General features: G+C 41.8%; 1 protein-coding gene across 1 annotated transcript in view; it reads left to right on the top strand.

The window, feature by feature from the left end:
- arrdc1b (arrestin domain containing 1b) overlaps positions 1-23,328 on the top strand; it is a 49,647-nt gene that overhangs the window by 1,487 nt on the left and 24,832 nt on the right. The gene's annotated exons all lie outside the window — the stretch shown is intronic.

Below are 23,328 nucleotides of genomic sequence, written 5' to 3'. Positions count from 1 at the left end.
ATCGGGTATGAGATCCTAGACAAATCCAGTGAAATTGAAATGAAATTGAAATCAATTTAAATTCTTGTAAAGTTATTTGGCCACATTTCCTGCATGTTGTGCACCTTCTTCTTCTTCTTCTTTTGGCTGCTCCACCTGCCTCCATCTCACCCTACTCCTTGCATCATCCTCTGTCATACTATCCCTCCTTCACTACATCCCTGCATCTTCTCTGTGGTCTTTTCCTTTTCTTCCTGCCTGGCAGCTCTATATTCATCATCCTTTGTTGATGAATATTACTCCTCCCCACATGTCTACGCTATCCCAGCCTTACCTCTGCTCAGCCTGAGCAGTCGCTCTGATGTAGTAATTTCTAATCCTTTCCCTTCTGCTCACTCCCAGTGAAAATCTTAGCATCTTCAACTGCCACCTCCAGGTCAGCCTCCTGTCTTTCTGTTCATTCCACAGTCACCCCTTACACCTGACATAGTGAGATTAATTTGCCATAATGCACAGAATGACCTCAAGCAGATGGGTTTGCAGCAGAGGTCAAAAGCTCCCGTTGAGCTTTGTTACACTGTAAGGTGTAACAGCGGCAGCTCGTCTCTATCTGACACCGGCTGTCGTTCCCCAAATTAAACCCTGCTCTGCTGGCTGGATGTAGGCTGTCCTTGAAGCATGCAGACAGTAGGAGAGTTTCTCCGAGGCAAGCGAAAAGCTCAATAAGAGTCCTCGGTGCTAAGAAGAGCATGCAGACAGGTGTTTGATGTGGTGGTCTGTCAATCTGGTTTCATCTCCCTGTAGTTTTCTTAGCAAAGTGCGAGACCACAGTGTGCTTTCAGTTATCTGCACTCAGAAAAATGCATTTACTTTTTCCAACATCTTCATTTTCATTTCTTTCACTGCAAATTAAAAAAATGTGTACGATCTGCTGTGACTGTTTATATCTGTTTGTAGCATGGGACGTTTCAGGAGCTTTTTTTTAATCTTACTTAAGCCCCTTAAACTGGCTCCTCCACTGATCTCTTAGCAAAAGTGCTCCAGCTGAGAAGACTCTTCTCCATCTTGGGCTTTCAGCGAGCACTGCTAATGTACTGTAAATGCTGAGTCTGCATTATGTGTCCAGTGACATCATGCCCTCTCGATAGAGCCTGCTGATCATTGCATCAGTCAGATGACTTGAATTAAGCTGAAGTGTGTGGTTTGTTTGGGGGTGACAATTTCCTGTTTTGGGTATCGTTCCCGAGGAGAGAATAGAACTGAGCCATTTGGCTTCATTACTGTAAATCTTGTGTCGTCTGGTCGCTCAGATTCTGTTCTCTGTCTAATCCATTATCTGCACTTATCTGATTAAGGATGTCTGATGTGGATGATAGTTTCCCCCATTTCCACATGCGTTACATGTAATTGCAGTAATGGTGCAGATTAAGATTGGGTTTACTCCTGGGACCTTTTCTTCTGACAGTTTCACCCAAATAAAAATATACACAAGGATCCAAACAAGAAAACAGCAAACCTTTTTTACTTGAAAAGTTTTTATCCTCATTGCTAAACTAAGCAAGTGAGTCAAATATTTGGTCTCTGTTGTTTGTGTACTAATGCAGCAGTTGAAAACACTATGATATTGCTTCTCTTCAGTCATCTGTTGATTTTCTCTTCACTTCAGTGCTCATGACCACTGCTGTTTCCTGCCTCAAACATCAACAACGCCCATTCAAGGAAGAATCCTTCCTGAGAAATTTTGCACTAGAAAAACAGCAGGCTTGTTTGTCAGAGCTGGATTGTGTGACCTGTATTTATGCTGTGTGCATTATATCAATAAAGTTTTGATTTTATGTTTTCTGGGCCAATACACTGCTCATACTATCCATTACATACACCCAGTAGATGCTGGCACTGTATGACCCTTGTGAGCCATTTGTAAGACTTAAATTGAAATTGCACTGTGAATCTGGTGTGTACTGTTACCGAGCAGTGATGTGAAATAACACTGAGGGGTTATAATAGACAAATACAAGCTTTCTAGAGTGCTGGATATTGCTGAGGCCAAATTCTTAGCCTCACTCAATTATTGATGATAGAAACACTGTCTAATGGTTTCCATTGATTAGGATGCTCAGGTAGACAGTTGTAATAGCAGAATCATGAATGTGTGGATGGAAATGCATGAAATAGCCGCTTGTACACATTTTTTACACATAATGTTGAACTTAACACTCCTGCCCAGTTGAAACCTACCTATTGAATTTGAAAGGGTATGAAGCTACCACATGAATGTATTTGAGTTTTGCAGATAAAGGAAATATGAGATAGAATTTGTCATACTGATTGCTATTTAACTAAAATTTAGCTTTGATCATTTTTTTAGTTGTTAATGATTTATTTGAAAACGGTGGGGTCTAATGCATTAAGGAACACGATGGCATCACAACCAAAATTATTGCGACTGTGCGCAGTGAACTTGAGGTGTCATCGTGGTTATTTTGAAAACAGGGACCCGGTTTGTGACTACTCACAGTCAGCTGCCATCTTCAAAATGACTTTGCTGCTTTAAGACAGCATTAAAACTGAGTCAGTGGGACGTCAGAGTCCATCTAGAACCTCAAAGATTTGAAACAGAAATTGAGCAGCCTTGGTTCATACCAAGCCTTTGGACATGTTCATATGACCAAAGTTCAGCCAGGTGGCAGCCAGAGGAGTTGAGTCCCCTATTGCTACATTGAATGAGACTACATTTTCTTGCAGACCTTCATCAATCTGCCCGAGTGTGACTGCAGTTAGTTTGAGTCAGACCGCGCTTGTTTTGAGGCTCCCAGGTGAGAAGAGTGATGGCAGCTCAAAGCCAGCAACCCACCACTACTTTTGTCATGTACTTCTGAATGGAGACTGGAAAAGAGACCTTTATCTTTAGACCATCATGTCACGTTGGCTCAAGCTTGTTTGGGCTTTTAGGATTGGTTGAAAGCCCAGTGCTGCTTTTCATTATCTCCCCATTACTGGAAGACCTGGGAACAGGGTGGTGTTAGTACATATTGTTCTGATGGGAAAATATCTACAGCTGTCAGGTCTCATTTCCTTCCCAGGCTAATTCCAAGGTCACTGTTTTTTTGGACAGGATTGACCTTGGCTTCTGTAAAGCAGGGCCTGGGATATTAAAGGAAAGGGACAGTCTTTGTGGTTTGAAGTAAAGCCTGGTTTCTGAATGACCGGATCTCATTTTATAAAGCCTGTTGAAAATTGTCAAGTTACTTTTTAGCTAAGTATTTACAACAGCACACATTCACAATTGCTGGTGCGATTGTTGTAAGATATTTATTTATGTATTTATTTAATCTTGTATTTCAAACTAAAGTACACTGTATATTCTGTTGTTGAGTCTGAGAACAGAGAGTAGGGCTGCACGATTTTGCATAAAATGAGAATCACGATTTTTTTTGGCTTAGAATTGAGATCACGATTCTCTCACGATTCTCTTTTCCAGTATAAATATTTATTGCACTTATTAACTGCACATCAACTTTGTAACAGTTGAGACTGAACATAAAAACAATAAATAAACATTAAAAACAACAAATGTCTCACACTTTGTTGTTGCCGAAAAATGTAGTGCAACAATAGAAAAATAGTTGCGGGACGGCACTGTGTAGCGTTTGTCTAGGGTGTTGATCATTTTCCTAAATCCCTCTTTTGCACAGTGTTGATGGGAGCCATATCTTTGGTCAGGTGATAAGTGATAGCCTCCTTAATTTCTTTGTGCCTGCGGGAGTTCGGGAGTAGGGAAGCGCTGTATAAGGTTCCCGTTATTGATGTTTGGGTGGTTAACCGGGACGGATTTTCTCCTGTCACTTTCTCGTCATCCCTTAAGTGCTCTCCGTTGTTTTTTCCCTGCTAATTTTAGCATCACACGGCACAGCTTCTGTATCACGTGGTATAAGGCTCCGCCCTTGTCATTTGTTGAGCAGGAAGAGTGAGCGCTTGTTTTCATGCAGAGTACGTCCCGGATCAAAATGCGTACAATACAATCGTCATCGTCTTTTTTTTTTTTTTTTTTTAATAGTTGTCATTTGGAAATGAGATCGCACATAAGTATGAATTGAGATCGCGATTTTCTAACGATTAATCGTGCAGCCATAACAGAGAGTAAGTTATAGATCTTGGCAGCATGGTTTATGAAATGTTGCTGTATTTCATAGCTTGCAAGTACATCTTATCTCATGTGGGACTCAATCAAACACTGGAAAATAAAATGTAAAGTTGCATGACAGCAAGAATGAACAGAAACTGTGAATCAGGAAGTTAGTCATTTCACAGAAGTCACTTGAGAGCAATCAGATGTAAAACTGTGTCGTTCTTTTGTTTCTCAGATGACATTAGTGGATGTTAGCTTAGCTTCCAACAAAGCAGGAGAGCAAACATTCACTGTAACCCAACCATCATCTGCGGTAATACAAACCATTGGCTTTGTGTAAAGAAAGCACGCCACATGGTGTACCCACAAGAACACACACACAAGCACTTGCACACTCATGTTTTATCCTGTTTGTAAGAACTGTGGTTTTGTTGATCACATGGTGACGTTTTTTTTGTTTGCAATTTCTGCTGCTTTTTTGCACAGCCAGCAAATGTTCCACTCCTTCACTCATTCAATCTCACACTTAGATGATTAATTCTGCTTTTTTTTTTTTTTTTTTCTGGCATTGCTTTCGGTTTTACAGCCATGTTTGTTCCATCCTGGGCGTGTCTTCACTTGTACATAGAGCATCAAACCGTTTGGCTGTGAATTTATTAAGAAAATTTAAGGGAAAGAAAAGCCATGGGGCGTGAAGGGGTCACAGAGTCTTCAGTGGGTTTTTGATTTCAGTGAAAGATCAGGTGACGCAGGTAAACTCTTATATCTTAAACTCCATGCAATAAAAGGCACTATGAATTTTTCACTATATCAATTTTTATACATTTTGTACTGTTTAGTTAGTGGCAAGGCTTTTCTCATTTCTCTAATTTGGGTTTCTCCTCCTGCCTGTGACCCAGACGTCAGTCTCAGTATATCTGTTTTAATTCCAAAAATGCATCAGACTACAGTGACTACAGAAAACAAAGCGGTAATTACAATAATTCCTCAGCAGTCTGCATAATAACACCAGTCTACCTGCACCTGTGTGAGTGACTCAGTCTGGTTTACTGGATTGGAAGAGAAGTAACAACAGAAGAAAGGTGAAAGCTTTTAGCGAGCATCTTGCTTTATAGGGCTGTGCGATATGACCAAAATCTCATATCCCGATATTAAGACATCTATCGTCCGATAACGATTTAAATCACAAAAATGTAACATTCTCTGTAAATTCTGTGAATCTCGGGCAGCTCGACTTACGTGAAGTGTTTCCAGCGGCGCGTCATGTAGCTGGAGTCGAGTGTTTTAACTGATGCATGAAACTATATATTTTTAGACATAAGTTGTAACGGCCGCCGTTTTCTTTGTATTTATTACACGGCATGCTGCAGGGAAAAGCCTGTTCTAACGTTTGAGTCTAAGGTTTATTTTTTAGCACGTGGCGGCTCTTTCTTGCTTCTCATCCGTAAATAATCTGCATACTCTTTCACGTGATTCAGTTTATTTTGAAAAGTCTCAACAGGATCTTGAGCTTTATTGTGAAAGGTTTATGTGGAAAATAAACAAGCAGACACGCGGTGGTTTTAACATTGTTGTTGCTAACGACAACGCATAAAAACAAGTGCTTGTCTGTCTGTAGTGTGGTTATATTAAATATAAGAGAAAGAGAGAACTTTAAGAAATAATGAAAAAATATTGCCGTAAACAGTTTATTTTGCGACACCATGAAACAAACGGTAGCGTAAAATGAAACGATAGACGTTTTTATATCGTCATCCGATATATATCGTTATATCGAACAGCTCTATTGCTTTAGCAGTGTAGTCTCTGAAAAATGAAAGGGCTGAATGAAATTCAGAGTGAGTCTGTAACCCTAAACATGGATTAGTTATGATTTTATGTGCAATTTTAATGCAGTTAACTTTATTATTATTAAATTATTAAATTAAATTATTTTTAAATATGACAGATATCGTCAGCGCTGGTACATAATGACACCCGTGACTCGGCCTGAGTCTTCTGACTTGCCTCATGTTGATACCTCTACTCTAAGAGAACAGTCTGAAAAGGTATTATTGTTTCTCAGGGTGTGTGGATTTATTAGAATCTGAACCAGAATAGTTGTTTTTTGCAAATTATGGAATTTTTTTGTTGGTTTGTTTGTTTTCATTTTGTTGTTCACTGTTGTGGCCCTCAAATTACGGAATAAGCAGCCCCTCCATATTAGGTTGGCACCAACACTTGAGTTTTTTCAATCATTTTTAAAAACACACCTTTTTTCCAAGGAGTTTTAGGAGTAGTACCAGAGTTAGCTGGTAGTCATTATTATTTATTTATTTTATTGTTATTTAACTTTCTTTGTCTGTTTAATGTATAGTTTTTAACTTTTATCACAATTTTTTGGTCAACCGTGTTGTTTTTAAAGTGCTCAATAATTAAAGTTGGATTGGATTCATTGGTTGCAGTGGTTGTACGTTTTCTCGAGTTCAAGCCAAGTGTTGAGGATGACAGATTGCTTGTTGTTTCCAGTAGTTTTCTTCTTAGCCAGTTACTTATTCAAATTAAAAATTTGAAGCAGGTTTTCTCTAGAGTTCTTTGTGTTGCTAGGCAGCTGTAACATTTCCACATGCTTTATGACTCTTATCTCTGAAGAAAAGCAGGGTTGTTAATACATCTGACAGTAACTTTGGTTTCTTTTTTTCTGAAACGAATAACGTGACACATGATCACTCAGAGAATGACTCATGACTCAGAGTGCTGCCCTTCAGTGTGAGCCGGTGGCATTGAGACACACTTCATCAGCCAAACTACTGTGCCCATAGAAGTAGAGCCCCCGGCTGGGGGTCTTGGCACCAGCTGCTCCCTTTGCCCTGAGACTTAGCTGTGGTAATTATAACATATTTTGACCTCCATAACCAGCATGCTGTCTAGCCCCACAGCTGTGTCATACCCACTGATAAGCATCAAACCCACCCCTGATCACTTCCCTTCTTCCCATGTTTAAAAAGCCGCCCCACTTCCTGTGCTATGCAGTAAGAAAAGAAGCTGAAAAGAGCAGAAGTGAAGTGGAAAAAAATGTGAATTAGTGCAGGATAGCAAAGAAGCTAAAGCTAGAGTAGTTAGTAGCTGTTAGGTAAGAAGTTGATTTTTAGTTTTAGCGGTTTGTAGTAAGATTCAATTCAATTTTATTTATATAGCGCCAAATCACAACAAAAGTCACCTCAAGGCGCTTCATAGATACAGAGAAAAACCCAACAATCATATGACCCCCTATGAGCAAGGACTTTGGCGACAGTGGGAAGGAAAAACTCCCTTTTAACAGGAAGAAACCTCCGGCAGAACCAGGCTCAGGGAGGGGCGGGGCCATCTGCTGCGACCGGTTGGGGTGAGAGAAGGAAGACAGGATAAAAGACATGCTGTGGAAGAGAGACAGAGGTTAATAACAGATATGATTCAATGCAGAGAGGTCTATTAACACATAGTGAGAAAGGGGACTGGAAAGGAAAAACTCAATGCATCGTGGGAATCCCCGGCAGCCTACGTCTATTGCAGCATAACTAAGGATTCAGGGTCACCTGGTCCAGCCCTAACTATATGCTTTAGCAAAAAGGAAAGTTTTAAGCCTAATCTTAAAAGTAGAGATAGTGTCTGTCTCCCGAATCCAAACTGGAAGCTGGTTCCACAGAAGAGGGGCCTGAAAACTGAAGGCTCTCCCTCCCATTCTACTTTTAAATACTCTAGGAACAACAAGTAGGCCTGCAGTGCGAGAGAGAAGTGCTCTAATAGGGTGATATGGTACTACAAGGTCATTAAGATAAGATGGGGCCTGATTATTTAAGACCTTGTATGTGAGGAGCAGGATTTTGAATTCAATTCTGGATTTAACAGGAAGCCAATGAAGGGAAGTCAAAACAGGAGAAATATGCTCTCTCTTTCTAGTCCCTGTCAGTACTCTTGCTGCAGCATTTTGGATTAACTGAAGGCTTTTCAGCGAGTTTTTTGGACATCCTGATAATAATGAATTACAGTAGTCCAGCCTGGAAGTAATAAATGCATGAACTAGTTTTTTTCAGCGTCACTCTGAGACAGGATATTTCTACCTTTAGAGATGTTGCGCAAATGGAAGAACGCAGTCCTACATATTTGTTTAATATGTGCGTTGAAGGACATATCCTGGTCAAAAATGACTCCAAGGTTCCTCACAGCGTTACTGGAGGCCAAGGTAATGCCATCCAGAGTAAGAATCTGGTTAGATACCATATTTCTAAGATTTTCAGGGCCGAGTACAATAACTTCAGTTTTATCTGAATTAAGAAGCAGAAAGTTAGCGGCCATCCAGGTCTTTATGTCTTTAAGACATTCCTGCAGTTTAACTAATTGGTGTGTGTTATCTCGCTTCACAGATAGATAGAGCCGGGTGTCATCTGCATAGCAGTGAAAATGTATGCTATGTCTTCTAATGATACTGCCTAAGGGAAGCATGTATAATGTAAACAGAATTGGTCCTAGCACTGAACCCTGTGGGACTCCATAATTAACCTCAGTGTGTGAAGAGGACTCTCCATTTACATGCACTAATTGGAGTCTATTAGATAGATATGATACAAACCACTGCAGTGCAGTACCTGTAATACCTACAGCATGTTCTAATCACGCTAATAGAATATTATGGTCGACAGTATCGAACGCTGCACTGAGGTCTAGCAGGACAAGCACAGAGATGGGTCCACTGTCAGAGGCCATAAGAGGATCATTTGTAACCTTCACTAAAGCTGTTTCTGTGCTGTGATGAGCTCTGAAACCTGACTGAAACTCTTCAAATAAGCCATTCCTCTGCAGATGATCTGTTAGCTGCAGTGTTGGGAAGGTTACTTTTAAAATGTATTCCATTACAGATTACAGAATACATGCCCCAAAATGTATTCTGTAACGTATTCCGTTACGTTACTCAATGAGAGTAACGTATTCTGAATACTTTGGATTACTTAATATATTATCATGCTTTTTACAACTACGTGAATGTACTATTGCTGTGATTTATTACTGTTACTGAAGGTCTGCGGCTCCGAACCATATTAAAGGGACCTCTGGCTAATACGTCTGGTTCCCTGTCGGGCTCGTAGCCGAAAACTAGCTTTACCTTGTTGTCTGGGTCAACTTTTCTAGCGAGAGACAGAGAGAGGCGTTGAAAGGCTGCTCCAACGGAACTTATTGTTTTGAAGGAAAACACGAACACAGCGTACAATCGAGTCTTAATAGCTTACTTACAACTGGGCTCGTCAGGCATTCTTCTTGGCTGCAGTGGTTATTATTATATTTACATGCTTCCAGCTCCTGTTTCTGCTCGATGTTAACTCGTACTTTTCCACTCTCCTTTTTCTCCCTCCTCGCGCTCACAGACACATAACGGGTATGGCAGTCCATTCTCCCTGCAGCACGGACTACACTGCCCATGAGGCTACATTCTTTAGAGCATGTAGCATTCTGCCTATTAGCTTAGCACAACAACAACAAAAAGCCGCTCTCTCACCCAAGAAACACGCAGAGAAAGAGCGTCACCCTGTAACCATGGCAACCGTAACGCTGCCACCTGGAACAACAGAACGTTGCTGTCAAACAAAACCCAAACAGTCCTGACCCGCCACAATATGAAACAGGAAAGTACCGCCGTGTAATCCATTTATTTCAACAAAGTAACTGTATTCTAAATACCACCTTTTTAAACGGTAACTGTAACGGAATACAGTTACTCATATTTTGTATTTTAAATACGTAAGGGCGGTACATGTATTTCGTTACTCCCCAACACTGGCTAGCTGTTTGACAACTACTCTTTCAAGGATTTTTGATATGAAAGGAAGGTTGGAGATTGGCCTATAATTAGCTAAGACTGCTGGGTCTAGAGATGGCTTTTTGAGTAAAGGTTTAACTACAGCCAGCTTGAAGGCCTGTGGTACATAGCCGATTATTAGAGATAGGTTGATCATATTTAAGATCGAAGAATTAATTAATGGCATGACTTCTTTGAGCAGTTTTGTAGGAATGGGGTCTAAAAGACATCACATCACATCAATTTTCACTTAATGAGATTAACCTTAATAATATACCCACTCTTAGCCCATCGCTTTGTAGGTGAAAGTTGGTTGCTAGTGGACATTCAAGTCCTTGTTTGTGTGGGTCACCACCTGATGTATTTGAATCTGGGTCATATGTAATCCAGAGGTATCCTTTGTTTCTGCTGGTAGCCACTTCATCTTTAAGATGAGATTGCAACATATTTAGCTTTTGTCACCAATGGTTATTTGTAACTGCCATCAGTAAATGTTTAATTGACATTGGATGAATAAAATTGATCTAATCTAAAAAGTTGGGAAATCTTTGGTTGTGCTTCAGAAACTGATTACATCATAAATGGTCTGCCGCCATATCAGTGGTTTAAAACAAGAGAACAAGGCATGAGAAGTGCTGTAAAACTGAAGTGCGGGGATTTAGCACAGACCTGCCATTGTATTAGTAGAAACTTAGCCACAGAATTACATGTTTCTCAATACCCAATTTTATATCAATGAATACGAGGTGGACGTGGCTCCTCTATTGTACATGCTGAAGAATCCTTGGGCAAGATACTGAACTCTGTGTGAACAGAGTGGGTTAAAAAAAATAAAGTACTTATATGAATATGTGTGTGAAAAACGTTTGTGGTAAGAGAGTGCTTTGAGTGCTCAAATAGAGTTTAAAAAGTGCTATATAGGTAGCTGTAGGGATGGGTATCGTTTAGGTTTTATCCGATACCAGTACCAAGCCGGTACTTTTGAAACGGTGCTTAAACAGTGCTCGAACCGGTGCTTAAAGAATGAAGAACACAAACTTTTTCCAAAAACCTCTCATGTTTAACTGTATCCCTCTTTTTCTTTGGTCATTTTAGCTTTTTTGGCCAGGGTGAAGGGAGTATCTGCCATCAAACAAGAGGACAGCCGCATGTAACTACGAGGTGTTTGCTAGTTCACCTTACATGCATTAATGTAATAACGTGGTTAGCCTACTCAACATAAATTACACATGGACAACATTAAGCTACTCACGCAGAGAAGAACAGCTGCTGCTGCCATCATCACCTGTCATCATTTCTGCTACACTGGCAGGGCTAGGGGCCAGGACTCTCCTCTTCGGGTTCTTGGGGGATGTTGCTAACTCCGGGACCAATAACAGGCAACCCACCCGCAGAAGATGTGCTTGGTGTGAGGTCTCGCAGCAAGCTATCAAATACGGTGCATTTCTCGGCTTTTAAAAAAACGCTATGCGTTGCCAGGTGTTTCATCAGATTCGAGGTGTTACCTCCTTTGACAGTATCAGCTTAAAGCACTTGTTGCAGGCTGCTGAGTTTGCATATTTTGCTGTGAAGTACAGCCAGACTTTGACCACTTCGCCTTGGGCGTTTTTAATCTGTAACTCTGCTCTAAAAGAACGTATGTACCTGGGCCCGCCTACTATCCTCGGAAAGGCAAAATGATTGGCTGGAATCCAAAGTGTATCACATCTCAGGAAAAAAAAGCACCCAAATGTGCGCTGCTTTTCGGTCTGGTTACTACCGTTTATGACAGAACCGTGCCATCATGGCACCGGATACCGATACCCATCCCTAGGTAGCTGTCCAAGATTATCATCCCACGTACTTAGACATTAACTCCTTTACATTTGATGCAATATTTAATATTAATTTAACATGAACTTATTTAATTCCTGTATTATAGGTTTGTCTTTAAACACTGACATGTTGGCACATCATTTATTTAAAACCTTATATTTGGTTGACAAGTCACAAAATGAAATAAAACACAAACTGTTAGGATGGTTGATGAGTTGTCTACTAATGTTTCTGTGGCATTATGTTAGCACCAACATTTAATGTAAGTTACAAACATTTTACCCTGTGGAACAAAGTTTGGTTTTTGCTGTGCTATTTTTAGTTTTTCCTGTCCTTGTTGCCTTCCGACTTCTTCTTCTTCAGTATGTAAGAATAAACTAGTATATTTGTCACAGTATGCTGCCCCCTTCCTTTCTGGAAGAATTACTCCCTCTGTACGCTGCCTACAGTGCTGAATTTTCAGAATTTAGATGTCAAATGATACCTTAAGTATCTCCTCTCTCTGCATAGCACTGCATGACAGTCATGGTTGACAAACAGACAGATCAGCAGAGACACTTGTGGTTTGTTAATCAGGTTTTTCCATTTAATTGACAGCATTTTTCATGATGATGCCAGAATTTTGGATGAATAGTTGTAACAATAATTAGGAAATGATTAGCTAATTATCCATGTGCTTGTTTTGCATATAGAAATTAGCCATGTTGCCGCTTGTAAATATTATTCAGGTAACGAGTTGACTGGAAATGCTGTAAGGTGTAATTATTACCACATCTTTGGAAAATATTTTTCACCCTGTTGCTTTTCCATTGCTTTCTTCACATCAGGACATTCGGTACTTGAACAGAGATGTTCTGCTTTCCTTCATTTAAAATAATTGTGCAATTTCAAATATCTATATATATATAGCTATGGTTGATAGGCATTTATATAATTTATAGGGGTGTGAGAAAAAGTGTGCATGGCAGGATGGTTTGTAGCTCAAATGTATTTCTTCTTCTTTCTTGTCAGTGTTGCCCAAGTGATACAACACAAGCCTTACCCAGCTCTGTATTGGCTTTCAGTAATAGTAGGTGTTAAGCTTTCCCTGAAAAATGTTAGAAACGACCAAAAACCTCTGAATGGGACCACTGAGAAAGCTGCCTCTGTTGTGTCTGCAAATAAAGTAACTATAGCAGCAGCTCAAACACATCCACAGCGGTCAGCTGACTTTGTGTGATTAACTCCAATGGTCCCTTAAGAGGTGTTGAACAGGGTCCGAAGGTCACTCCTGGTGTTGGCTGATACTAAATGACTAATCACGCCATCAAAGGTAATGCTTTAAGGTTGGGGCCGAGTCAATATTTGTGTAAAGAGAGGGTCCTCGAGCTTTTTCTTCTCTGTTTCAGAAACTTAAATTCTTATCTCCCAGTCATTAAAAAAAAAAAAAAATTGGTTTTGAATTATTGTTTTAAGGTCCATGTAAAAGTCCATGCCACAGAACCACTGCCCTAAACCAAGCACCTGGATTAAAAAAACAGTGCAGTACAACTTTAATTAAAACCCTCTGTAATGACTACAGATGTGTGATGACGTGTCTAATCTCTTTAAGTTTTCTGTGGTTCATTGCAGCCAGATGATGAAGTTAGAAAAAATTCATTTCATTAAACAACTAAAATATCCTGATCTTAAAGTGCTGTTTTTAGTTTCTTTTCTTTTTTTTCTTTTTTTTTCTTTTTCTAAATGACATCAGAAACAGCAGTATGCGACATTACGTGATGGCAGAGCTTCAGTTCATCCTTTGTCATTTTTTTTTTTTTTTTTTTTTTTTTTAATAAATAGGACAGGGGGAATGAATGAGAGAAAGAGGGGGAGAGAAAGAAAGAAAACCAAAGGGGAGAAGAGACGGTGAGAAGGGGGGGGAAGAGAGAGAGAAAAAAAAAAAGAACTCCTGGGTCACCTGTATGGAGAAAAAACAAACAAACAAAAAAACAAACAAACAGAGGAGACAGCAAACAACAAAGAGCAACATAATAATAGAGAAAACAAAGCACCATCACAATAAACTAGCTAGTCATAGATATCAATATTTACTAAATAATAAATGATATTGTGCAGCACGCAAGATAGACAGCGCACAGTGTGCTTTGAGGCAGCAGCCAAGAAAGCTTTAGTCCTCGTCTGTGAATACCCATGTGTGCATACCTGTGTGGATCAGCATGCTTGCATTCCAAAGGTTTCTCCATGTAATGATCTGCTAGGGAGTGTGGGGGGGCCACAGCCCCGTCCTCCAGGGTGTGAAGCGGGTATGGAGGAGATCAAAACTCCAGACATCCAGAGGCCCCCAGAACACAAGAGACCATGGAAGACCAACAGAGGGGCAGCCGCGCCACTGTTCCAGTAAGAGCTGAGGAGAGTCCCAGATGAGGGCTCGCCCAGCAGCCGCGGAGCAGAAGTCAGGGGGAGTTGCAGTGACGCGCCCGTGAGCTCCGCCGGCCCCCAGCTGCGCCTGAGTGACCGAGCCCCAGGCCGAGAGGCCGGGGCCACCCCACCTCCAAAGGTGCCCCGAGCGAGCCCCAGGCCCCAGGCCCCGACAAGCGGCCGCCAAGGAGTGAGCCGGTGTGTACCCGGACGCCCACCCCCAGACACAAAGAACCACCAACACACCGACACCTGAGGGAGTCCGCCACCGGCAGGGGAAGTGGTGGTGGGTGGAGATAGGCCTCCAAACCTTGGAGGGCCTGAGGTGTCCCCAGAGAGGTGGCGTCTGATACCCAACCTGACATATAGACACAGACATACAGGCACACACAGACACAAACATCCATTCCCACCCTCATGCTCTCATATGCACTCATTCCACACTCAACCAACGTGGAGACAGACATAAAGAGACGCTGTACACACAATCACACTCCCCAAGCGTACTCTACAAACCGGGTCTAGGTACCCTTGCCCCTGGAGGGGGGAATTGCACCCAGACCCAGGTGGTGTTACCCTTTTCCCTGCGGTGGGGAGAGGCAGACCACCCCGACTCCGCAGCAGCAGGGAGGCCCCACACCCCAGACCGCAGTCGGACGGCCAACTCCTCCTACTAGCCCTCCCGCTCCAGCAGGCCGCAGAGAATGGGGGTGGGAGAAGACTCCAAACCTCCCTCCACCCGCTCATTGTAGTGTTGATGCATATGTGTTCTAAGGTGCAATTAAAACCCAGGAGGGCATGGAGCTACCTGCCAAGGAGCAGCAGGTAAGCGCATAGTCCCTCCTGCTAGCCCTCAATGACTAAGTGTATTTAAAATTGAGAGGTGGGCAACGATGTCAGGGGTGAGGTATACACCCTGATGGTGATTTGGACTCCGTGATTGTGCCCACCCCCAAGATCCTATATGTATGTGTAATGAGAGTGTGAATAATGTGAATGTCTAAGTTGTGGGATAAAATTGAGGCAGAGGCAGCCAGAAGGGGACAGGGGGGGGTAGCCTCCTCTGCACCCTGGTGACATACCCCCACTCCAAGGCCCTGCATGTGTGGGTGGTTGTGGAGGAGCGGGAAGAGGGAGGCAGCTGGAGATGGGGAGGGAAGGAAGGGAGGGGCAGGTAACCCCTCCCTGGGGCCAGCTCCCCCGCTGACCCCAGTAGGCACTCCCACCCTCCGCGACCCGCCAGGGAAGGGGGGCCCAGGCCCATCAGACCGGGGCCCAGTGCAGTAGCGCCCCCCGGCTCCACAGAGCCCTGGACAGTCCACCCAACCCCACCACAGAGAAAACTGCACCCACCCCACCATCCACACATCTTCCAGACTACATAAGACGGTAAACGCCCAGGCTGAGATCTCCCCCTCCTGCTTGTCTAGAATTATAACCGGCTGCAAACACGTTAGGAAACTCAGGTGTTTTAAGTTCATTTAAACCTGTGACAGGTCTGTGAGTTTCTTGTAATAAAACAACATCTGCCTGTAGTTTTTTAAGCTGGTTAAATATTTTTAACCTCTTTCCTCTGGTGCCAGCTCCATTTACATTCCATGTGACAAACCTCAGCATGCCCTTAATTGTGCGTGTATGTCTAATGATGTATGCTGGGTGTTTCGTTTAGACAGGTGGAGAGAATATGGAAACATCCCTTGTTTGTAAATAGAAAGAGAAAAAGAAGTGTGGTGAGAGACTCCATAAGTCTGACTATGTGTGTGAATATTCACTAATATGAACAAGCGTGGCTTGCTTATGTGTCCTGCAAGTCTGTGCGTGCTGTGAGGCTGTTGTGAATGTGCTGCCGTTGAGCTGATGTGTTTGCGTGATCGTGTTGTGAAAATATGGAGAAATAGAGGGTGTTGTTTGTAGGTGAGTGGGGAAGTAGGTGACCACAGCAGTGAAAGACAAGAGAAAGAAAGAAACCACATGAACTGTGAGCGACAACAAAAAAAAAAGAAACGAAACGGAAACATTCCAATTAAAGCAATGACGGAGGGTGACGGTGTTATATCTGCTATGACATCATATTGATATTACTAGCTTAAACTCATGTTAAAGGAGAGAGTGTGAATGAATAAGAAAAGAGTGTAGCGGGTTCTTATCTGGAGTGCAGTCAATATAACCACGGTGTGGTGCCGAGGTCGCGGTAAAGCTGTCCGTCCACGTAGAGCCGGTCCACGGCGATGACAGCACGGGAGCCTTTCTGGATGAAGCTACGTCGAACTGGGAACAGGACCTTGCGTCGTTCCAGGATCTCTTTGGGGAACTGGTCGTTCACGCTGAAGTCCGTTCCTTTCAGCTCTCTGCCGCGACTCTTCACCTGTTCCTTCTGTTTGAATTGACTGAATTTGGCCACAATAGGCCGTGGTCTCCCGGTCCGCGACCGCACGCCCCCCAAGCGATGTACTCTATCGAAGTCGATGTTCTTTACGGTGTCCTCCGGCAGCTTCAGGTGGATTTTAATGAAGTTTTCACCGTTGCCTCTGCGTCCTCTCCGGCAGTTTCTGGAATACCAGAAAACACAAGATTATCTCTCATGCTACGGGCTTGTAGATCGATAACGGACTCTTTTATTTTTTTATTTTCAATGTTTAGCTGGGTCACGTTATCGGTGAGAGATTTAACAGACTCCCGTAGCGTGGCATTTTCAGCGGCAAGCGTTTCCACCTGCCGCTGGCTGAATTCCAGGGATTCTCTCAGAGATTTAAATTCCCGGTGTAAAATCTCCACCAGGGACAGCCTCGCATCGAAACTGGACAATCGCTTGTCGATTGACTCCAGGATTTCTGCGATGTCTTTGCCGGCAGGCGATGTTGTACCGGGGGAGTCTGCCTGGCGACTTCTCTTCGATGACGGCGTCTCGATTTTGGCCGGGGAAGATGCACTCTGGGCCTTATGCATTACTAAATCTTGAAAACAGCGGTCGATGTAATCTTGGAGAGCGTCTAAACTCTCCCCGTTGTCCTCCAGGGTGTTAGAGATGATAAAACAGATGTTGTTAGTTATATGACAATTGATTAGTATATTTGGTAATACTGAAGCTTGGAAAACCTTTGTTAAACTCTATGCTACCATTTGCTTTTTCTCCGCCAAAATCTCCGGCGTCTGACGTCACCTACAACATCACTTCCGTCACTTACCGTTCCCTTCCTTTTTAGTTTCAAGATAAACCTTGTTTCAAGACAAAACTTTGAGACAGACTTTGCATCTGGAGCCATGCTGTAAAATGCGATCCGGTCAACTGAGGACACTGCTGTCATGCGGGAATAGCGGATGGTTAAATGTAGCTCCCTGCTGACACAGATACCATCAAAACTCATCCTAAGCTGGTAGAGAGGCAGTGTTTGCACATTTAAATCCAACAGAAAACCTCATACAGCTGTCAACACAATGAAATAAAAGTGATTAATATCATTTTTGCCAGATGCCATTCAAAGATAATCCAGCTTCCACTTGTGCAAGCATCGTTAACATTTTTGTTGCTCTGGAAGCCAAAACACAGAAGAGTGTCTGTTATGGTTGTGATAGATGGAAAGTTTGTGGGTAACCTGGGGACGAGGATTACAGAGCAGAGATTACAGGTTTTCTAGTTTTGTGATGTAACTTTTTCAGGGATAAGCCTCTTACACGTGCATGCAAACATAGGCAGGGATTGGTGTGTTGAGGAAACTCAAACGCATGCATACACACACACACACACACACACACACACACACACACACACACACACACACACACACACACACACACACACACACACACACACACACAGACACACACAGACATAACTGCGGTAAACAGAACAAATTTGAGACGGACAGCAATACCTTTCCCATTACATAGGTGAGTGAAAACTCCCTGATAAAGGTGTAATCAGATGCCGTGATAACAGACTGTGCATTGCTTTGATCTTAGTCTCACTGGAGCAGCCCTGCAACATTTTTGCCCGGTCTTGCAGCTCTGTTCTGCTGCAGGGGATTCCCTTACAGTTGGGAGTAAGAGCTTGTAAGATCAGGTGGCTCTATTTGACATCTCTCACCGGAAAGCATTAGATGGGAGACGACAGAAAAGTGAGAGGGACTAATTGTTTGGAGCGTTTAAAGATTTAATGACAGTATAACTGTAGCATCAGATTACTGGGTTGCACTGCGGTTAAGAGGCTGTGACTTCTGGAGTTTGTCAAGAAAATGGAAGGATTTTAACAAAAAGCTTTAGAGGTTTTCAGGGATATATCAAGAAGATTTTTTTCTCTCACTTTTTAATATCTAGTACAGCAAAGAGGCAGAGTAAAGAGCACTGCTGCAAACATCTGATCAACAAACTAAATTGTGAATTAGGGTGATCTGTTCACCTGTTCCCATCCACCTCCGGTTTGTTTTAGAGAGAGAGCTGAAACAAGCTGCCATCGTTTTTCTTCTAGCAGTGTTATCTGCATTGTGCACAAGTGTGTCTTAAGTTGCACTAAATCCATTTTAATTGTCACTTGCTAATTATTCTGCATATTTAGATGAATAGAAAATAAGGAATAAATTATTTTTTCTGAATAAGCTAAGCAGCTGTATAAAAATAATAAGAAAGAAATACAAGCACATTTCCAAAAAAGTTAGGATGCTGTGTGAAATACAAATAAAATGGAAAGTAATCATCTACAAATCCTATAAATCTGTATTTTATTCAAACATTTAAACATATTAATGTTTAAACTGAGAAAATGTGTCATGTTAAGAAAACTATTAGAGCTTTTTGTGTTTGTTGGCAGCAACACATTCTTTAAAAAAAACTGTGACAGGTTAATGTTTACCACATCTTCTTTCTTTCTTTCTTTTTTTTAAACAACAGAATATAAACATCTGGGTACCCAGCTGCTGGACTTTTGGGATAGAACTGTTGACCCATTTTTGTCTGATATTATCGGGGTTTTAGCTGTTCAGCAGTCCTGGGTCGTCTTTGTTGTATTTATCATTTTATGATGGGGCAAATATTTTAAATTGATGTAAATCGGTTCACCTCATCTACGATGAAGACAAGTTGTTGTAATAGATGTAGTGTGCGTGGTGTAGCATTGTCTTACTAAACCAAGTGTTTGTAGTACCACTTACTTTTCCAATCTTTCGTTGCCCTGTCTCAGCTTGTTTAAGACGCGTTGCTGTCATCGAATTCAAAACAAGCTAAGATTTTTCATGAAGAAATATGTTGTCACAATTTAAACATTTGAAGTATAGTTTGGGTTTGTGTGTATGTGCATGCGTGTGCATGCGTGTGCATGCGCGTGCCTGCGTAACAGGTAAAACTGTGATCTTATGGCCCACGGCCCAGTGAGGGGAAAAATGTTGCTTTGGACACTGCAGTTATGCAAACGCTGTCAGCGTGAAATGGCATAGTGATCAGAGTAATGTGTAACCACATTAAGTACAGATGTGTATTTGGTAACCTGCAGGAAGCCATGCTTGAAAGTGCACTCATTTCAATTACAGGGCTTTGAAAGAGTGCTGTATTGTTATTTTTGATCACTACCTCCCTGAGTTGGAGGAGTGGGTAATTTAAACGCTTGCTGCGTTTCCTTTGCCTGCTTTCTTTGACTCCCTCTCTGGAGGGAGTTACACTCTGCAGGCTTATCTGGCACTGTGTTTGTGCACTGTTATGCACAACACACATCATACTGATTAATGGCTACCTGATAAAGTTATATACAGTTTTAAATGGCTCTGAAATACACACAAAATACTTGTACAATATTTAACTTTTGGCTGTTCTGACTTTTAGACTAGTCGGCAAGTAAGATAATCTGCCAGAAAAATCCATAGTCAAATCTAGTCTTCAAATTAGGTTGAGAACAGTGTTTTTCTTTTTCTTTTTTAAATTGGATAGTTTGAAACATCGTGCTGTAGCATTATGTTAAACTCTTGTCACGCAGGCACTGCCTGGGGAGTTTCCAAGCCTTTATACTTCTGCTGGAATGTACAGTATAGGTGAGAAATGAATTTTTTTTTTATAGAGTATGTAGGAAGTATTGACCAATTCTTGCAAATCAAACAGCCTTTTGTAGTCTTATTCAAACTCCTGACCTACTTCAGGATAAAATAGTTGTTTATTCCAGCTCTGAGAGGCTGAGGGTTTTCTCGGTCTGCTTTGTCCTTGATCATTTCTGGACCTAAACTCGCTCACTGGGGCTCCTCTGTGCTTTTGTATGACAGGTGAAACCAGACTCTGTTATCAGTGTAAATATGAAACTACCTTTGTCCGCCCACTTCACTGCATGCCTTCCCGCTAACCCTCAAGCTGAGCAATTTTTCCCATGCACTGAAGCAGTAGACAGCATGCTGTGACTTAATGATCTTATCCTGTTTCCTGGAGAGGTTCAACATTTGTTACTCAGCTGCCTTTTCCTAGTCTGTGTTGCATATTTATTTGTAATCTACCAAGAAGGTTGACCAGAAAATAATGCCACTCCCTGTTTGGGAAACCTGCTGGTAGAGGAAACAGGAGCATTGTTTAGCTGGTTAGAAATTCCCCCGAAGGGCAAAATTATCTGAGAGGATGGAAAAGAAAAGCTGGAGCGTCATCGGTGATTTGTGGTTCTAAAGAAACAAAAGATGTGAGAAAGCACTTGAATGTGGTCTTTATCTGGAATAAATTCAACGGGTTCCTTTGTCCATGCTTCATGTCTCCATGTTCTGTGTGGTTGGGCCTGGTAGGTGTTTGACTATTATTGCCAGCAGACAGACAAACTGCACTGAAAACATTTACAAACAAGTTGAAAACAGTAGCGACCGAAAGTAGTAATTTCTGATTGGGTGGTATATATCTGAGCATATAGAAGTACTTTATTGTGAAACCTATGCACCTCATCTCATAGGCCTCATCAGGGTAATCATGAACAAGGTAATCTTATCATTACAACACGTCTCCTGAAAAGAAAAGAAAAGAAAAGAAGCTTCAGGTCGTGCATTTTCTAAGTCATCAGTCAACAGGTGAGGTGGTACAGAAAGCAGATGTTCCTTGGATGTCGTCATTGCTTACATTGAGAGACTCGCTGGTGTGGCGAGAATGTGTCTCAGAGGCATACAAATCGTAGAAGCAGAGGACAGCTTGAAGTAGCTCTGAAGCTACAAGCTGAAATTAATGTCAATCATCAGGTCCCTGAATCAGCCTCTAAATCAGAGATTTGGATGGTAGCAGCTATCCAAATATTGCTTTTCTTCACTGATATCACATTATCAACCTTCTTGTTGAGAGAAAAAAAGAGGCTGCTTGGGTTGTATCTTGTAATACTTGTAAATGAAAGCCCTGAACTTTTCAGACCTGCACAACCAGTATTGTCTTCTTGCTGCATTTTCCACGACTAAAACCAAAATAGGCTACTGAGAACAAGAATAAAATATTTGCGAGCGATGGTTTGTTTGACAAGTGACCTGCTTGGGGACAAACACCTTGCCTGACTGGTTATGTTGAAATCTGCTAGAATGCGCTCATCTTGCAATAAAGTTGCTGCAGTACCCTGTAGGAGGACATGTCAAAGTTGACCAAGAAATATGGAATATAATTTGTACATGAGTAAATTAATCTTCAGAAGCATGTGTGCTTTAATAACAGATAAAACTTTGTTTCCAGAAGTATGCCTTTCAGTTATTGACGTAATGCTTCTGCTGTGCCTGACATGGACAGGTAGAAACCTGCCCTGAGCTCTGGCACACACATTGGGAGGCTAGGGGTGGTGGTGGGACAATTTCCTGGGATAATGACTAAGAAATCCAGGTTTGCATCCCTTTGAGAGCTTTCATATCTGGTTTATTTATTGTTTTTCTTTGTTTTTTTTTTTTGCTTTCTAGTTTAGGTTTGGCAACAAATGTGTCGAGTTTAGATGCTAAAAACGTTTGGGTCTGCTACTAAATGCACAAATGCATAAAACAGCATTTGTTCTGGTCACCTTCCTCAACTCAACCACTCACTCTTTACAGTGCCACACCTTTCCTCTCACAGCCTCATGACTCACCTGCACACTGTTTGATGTTTTCTTCTATCAGGCTGTTATCTGATGTAGGTCATGGTGGATCCAGAAATGCTGTCGCTTAGAGCTTATTTACTGGATCTATCTGCCTACACAGTCTTATTTCGTGCAGTCTAATGAGTAGTAACACCAAGATCATCTCTGCCTACGGACACCTTCATTGAGCCATGAAGAAGCCCCGGAGAGACTCCCGTGCTGGCATCAGAATCAGACAGCTGCTGAGTCAGAGCATGCTTCCCTCTTACTATTGAGTGTCAGTTTCCCTCAGGCCTACAGGCTGGTGAAGAACTGCAGGTTCCTGTAGTGACATATCTAAAGTGATTGTCAGCTTTGCAGAACCAGACTAAAAATTTGTAAGTCTCAGGATTTCAGTGTTTAAACCTCTCAAGTTTGTGAAGAAGCCTACAGAATACCGACGGTATAGTCATGTAATAATATCCTTACATCTGGAGTGTCTCACATGTGCTTGCCATATTGTCCTTTGGAAATGATAGCAAAAGTTCCCATCTTTGACAGCCTGTCAAAAGAATAAAAGAAAGTCACACTGTTGATATATTGCGATTGAACACATTGTCCTTTTTGAGGCGTCTTTGCAGCTGGATTTATCTTCTCATTTTGCCAATAAAATGTCATCAAATGCTCTTTAAAAAATTAAACTTGGAACTCGGAAGTGCCAAAAACCATAATGTCCATTCGAGGCTGGCTCCTGAAGTATATCCATCTGGATGTTTAAAAGGAAAATGACTTCAGACATTGCTGCATTTATTGGAAGGTGCCCGGAGACAGGCAGCCAATCAGTGTCTGCTAGGCCCCACATCTTTAAATTGGAGGCACTGAACTGGACTTCTTCAGAGAACATCTGAGAGTTTTGTGCTTCGGGTTCGTTAGCAATCTAGTGTCCACAGTTTTCAATATTTTATGTTGTGTGATCGTAGATACTAATAACAGCTTGGGCTGATTCCCACCAAATGTGAAAATCAAAGAAAATTTATATTACCCACAATTTTTTCACTTCACATTTTCGATATAACGATATATATCGGATGACGATATAAAAACATCTATAGTTTCATTTTACGCTACCGTTTGTTTCGTGGTGTTGCAAAATAAGCTGTTTATGGCAATATGTTTTCATCGTTTTGA

The sequence above is a fragment of the Mchenga conophoros genome, linkage group LG7 (assembly GCF_057382185.1).
Source record: "Mchenga conophoros isolate Kocher_MC1m ecotype Shallow Benthic linkage group LG7, M_conophoros_male_GT1.1, whole genome shotgun sequence".
NCBI classification, from domain to species: domain Eukaryota; kingdom Metazoa; phylum Chordata; class Actinopteri; order Cichliformes; family Cichlidae; genus Mchenga; species Mchenga conophoros.
The sequence above is the reverse complement of the archived record's forward strand: the minus strand, read 5'-3'. Positions and strand labels throughout refer to the sequence as shown.